This window comes from Salmo trutta, chromosome 1 (assembly GCF_901001165.1).
Source record: "Salmo trutta chromosome 1, fSalTru1.1, whole genome shotgun sequence".
Taxonomy (NCBI): domain Eukaryota; kingdom Metazoa; phylum Chordata; class Actinopteri; order Salmoniformes; family Salmonidae; genus Salmo; species Salmo trutta.
This window is the reverse complement of record NC_042957.1, coordinates 33588320-33592708: the sequence shown is the minus strand read 5'-3', so window position 1 is coordinate 33592708 and position 4389 is coordinate 33588320.

Genomic DNA, 4389 nt, shown 5'->3' with positions numbered 1-4389 from the left:
TGTAATCTGTATATTTGTATTCTTCCTTTAACTATTTAATTTAGGTCATTATTGTGGAGTCACCACAATGTTGTTGATCCATCCTCAATTTTCTAGCATCACAGACATTGAACTCTGTAGCTGTTTTAAAATCACCAATGGCCTCATGGTAACAGGTAATTCCTGTCCTGCAGCTCAGTTCAGAAGGACAAATGTATATTTGATGTGTTTAGGTGGTTTAATATATAATCCACAGCATAATTATTAACTTGATCATGCTTAAAGATATATTCAATGTCTGATTTGTTATTGTTACCCATCTACCAATCACTGCCCTTCTTTATGAGGCTTTTGAAAAGCCTTCTGGTCTTTGTAGTTGAATCTGTGCTTGAAATGCAATACTTGACTGAGAGACCTTACAGATGTTGTATGTATGGGGGACAGAGGAAGGGTTAGTCACTCAAAAATCATGTGATTTGTTAAGCCAAAATGTACTCCGTAACTAATTTAGACATGCCTAAACAGAGGGGATGAAAACTTATGTAACAACTATATTTTAGTTATGAATGTTTTAGTTATCAAAATAGTCATTTACCACTTTGACATTAGAGTATTTTGTGTAGATTGTTGACAATAAAATTACAATTAAATCAATTTTAATCCCACTTTGAAAACACAATACAATTTGAAGAAATCCAAGGGGTCTGAATACTTTTGCAAGGCACTGTACATATCGGACTCTGTTCCATAAACTAATTTCCTACAATATCAAATCAAATGTGATTTGCCACATGCTTCATAAACAACAGATGTAGGCTAACAGTGAAATGCTTACTTATGGGTCATTTTCCAACAATGCAGAGTAAAGATTGTAGAATTCTCTAAATTCTCTGTCATCAGCAAACTTGATGATGGTGCTGGTGTAAGGGTGCGTGCTGGGGGCAGGGAAGTCAGGCGCAGGAGAATGAACTTGGTATAAAACGGAGCAGTTTAATAAATGCTCAAAACTCCGAAAACCAAAATATACAAAATAAAATAAGTGGGTACAAAACCCGTCGCACACCAGAACATATCTTGCACAATGCTTACAAACGAACAATCACCGACAAGGACAATGAGGGGGAACAGAGGGTTAAATCCACAACATGTAATAAATGGGATTGGAACCAGGTGTGATACAAGACAAGACAAAACCAAAGGAAAATGAAAAGAGGATCAGCGATGGCTAGAAGGTCGACTACTTCGACCGCCGAACGCCGCCCGAACAAGGAGAGGGACCAACTTCGGCGGAAGTCGTGACAGTTGGAGTCGTGCGCGGCCACACAGTCGTGGGTGAACAGGTAGTACAGGAAGGGACTAAGCACACATCCCTTCGCAATTCAACGGCTCAGACACGAGAGGTATGTGGCAGGGTCTACAGTCAATCACGGACTACAAAAAGAAAACCAGCCCCATCGCAGACCACGCTGTCTTGCTCCCAGACAAACTAAACAACTTCTTTGCTCGCTTTGAGGACAATACAGGGCCACTGACACGGCCCGCTACCAAAACCTGCCGGCTCTCCTTCACTGCAGCTAACATGAGTAAAACATTTAAACATGTTAACCCTCGCAAGGCTGCCGGCCCAGACGGTATCCCCAGCCGCGTCCTCAGAGCATGCGCAGACCAGCTGGCTGGTGTGTTTACGGACATATTCAATCAATCCTTATACCAGTCTGCTGTTCCCACATTCTTCAAGAGGCCCACCATTGTTCCTGTTCCCAAGAAAGATAAGGTAACTGAGCTAAATGACTCTCGCTCCGTAGCACTCACTTCCGTCATCATGAAGTGCTTTGAGAGACTAGTCAAGGACCATATCACCTCCACCCTACCTGACACCCTAGACCCACTCCAATTTGCTTACCACCCCAATAGGTCCACAGATGACGCAATCGCAATCACACTGCACACTGCCCTAACCCATATGGGCAAGAGGAATACCTATGTAAGAATGCTGTTCATCGACTACAGCTCAGCATTTAACACCATAGTACCCTCCAAACTCTAAGCTAAGCACAGGCAAAATCCTAGAGAAAAACCTGGTCCAGTCTGATTTCCAACAGACACTGGGACACACACAAAAAAAACTTTCAGCAGGATAATAACCTAAAACACAAGGCCAAATATACACTGGAGTTGCTTACCAAGATGAAATTGAAAGTTCCTGAGTGGCCTAGTTACAGTTTTGACATAAATCGGCTTGAAAATCTATGGCAAGAATTTAAGATGGCTGTCTAGCAATGATCAACAACCAACTTGCCAGAGATTGACAAATTTTTAAAAGAATAATGTGCAAATATTGTACAATCCAAGTGTGCAAAGCTCTTAGAGACTTACCCAGAAAGACTCACAGCTGTAATTGCTGCCAAATGTGATTCTGACATGTGTTGACTCAGGTGGTTGAATACTTACGTAATCAAGATATATTTGTGTTTTATTTTTCATATTTTGTTTTTTACAAATGTTAGAATTTTTCTTCCACTTTGACATTAGAGTATTTTGTGTAGGTCGTTGACAAAAAATGACAATTAAATCAATTTTAATCCCAACTTGTAAAACAACGAAATGTGGAAAATTTCAAGGGGTGTGAATTTTTTACTACTGTAGATTGCATTTTAGTTACACTTGTTTATACACACTGCATATTTATTGCGATACTGTATTCTTGACATTGCACACTCTAACATACCTACAGTACTGCTGTACATATCATTCTTAGAATATCTTGAATACATTATTCCGGTATAAATACATATAGATTGTATTTGGATTACTGTTACAGTGCTACTTGGGTTGTTAATAGGATTCGTATTTTTTATTTTATATTAATACCAAATTGTCAATAAAGTTTTTTATACATTTTGTATCAATATGACGTTACACCATTACATAACACTATTATCAACAAAAACAGAACATACAATTGTTTTATTATCTGTGTACTTGTTTGACATTTTATTGTATTGTTAGGCGCTAGTAACATTAGCATTTTGCTGCGCCTACACTTTGATTGGATTTGAAGTACATGGAAAACACGTGGTTTGAATTGAAGAGGGCAGTCCATAAATGCAGACGAAGGATGTCAAGGACCTGGAAAGATTCTGTATGGAGGAACGGTCTTAGATTCCACCCAATATGTTTTCCAATCTCATAAAACATCCAAGAAAACGTCTCAGAAGTATTGAAGACATGGGTGCCAATCAGTTTGACCTCTATCTTTTTTAGAGAAAAATATAATACTTGTTAAACAAAATCTCTTTCTCTTTGTGTTAGGATAAAATAATATAAAAAATAAATTTTTGGAGCATACAATATAGCTCAGGAGTATTTATTTTATACAGTCTATTTTGCTAATCTTTATCAGTGGTGCCAATAATTTTGGACCTGACTGTACATTGACATCAATTTTAAAATAGCCATGTGAGTTAGTTATGTTTTTATCTCAATTGGTTTTACCACACCCTCAACATTCCATTTTTCTCCACTTAATTCACTGTAGGTATACCTCCATATTGGCTTCAATAGACGGTAGCCTATGTGAGTGACCAAAGACCTGTACAGGAAACTGACATTTGCACCCATCAATTGTATTTTTTCCCCTAAAGGGCCCGATAAGACTGATAGATGAGTCACTTACCTGCAGGGTGGTATGCCAGCAGCATACCACCCTGCATCCCACTGCTGGCTTGCTTCTGAAGCTAAGCAGTGTTGGTCCTGGTTGGTCCCTAGATGGGAGACCAGACAGTGTTGGAGGGCCAGTAGGAGGCACTCTTTCCTCAGGTCAAAAATAAATAAAAAATGTTTTACACTGCCCTGTGTAGGCATCTTTTGGATGGGAAGTTAAACGGTTGTCCTGACTCTCTGTGGTCACTGAAGAACCCATGGCACTTATTGTAAGAGTAGGGGTGTTAACCCTGGTGTCCTGGCTAAATTCCCAAGCTGTCCCTCATATGGTCACCTAATCATCCCCAGTTTACAATTGGCTCATTCATCCCTCTCCCCTGTAACTATTCCCCAGGTCGTTGCTGTGAAAGAGAATGTGTTCTCAGTCGATTTACCTGGTTAAATACAAATTGTGGGACCAGCAGGAAGCTTAGAAATCAGAGGGGTAATGAATACAATCACTAGTGATGTTTTGAACTGATAACCTAATCTACAAAACTCATGGTAAAGAACCAGTTCATATTTTTTTGGGCCACTTGATGTATTCAAGTTTTGTTGATTTAGAATAGTTGAGGCACATATAAAAAACATAACGCACGCAGCCTGCTACTACCACTTAGTTTTCAATGTAGCAGTGGTAGAGTGCCCCGCCATGGACTACACTTGATTCTGCGTCAGTGCGTAAGCGATTCTGGTCACATGTTGTTT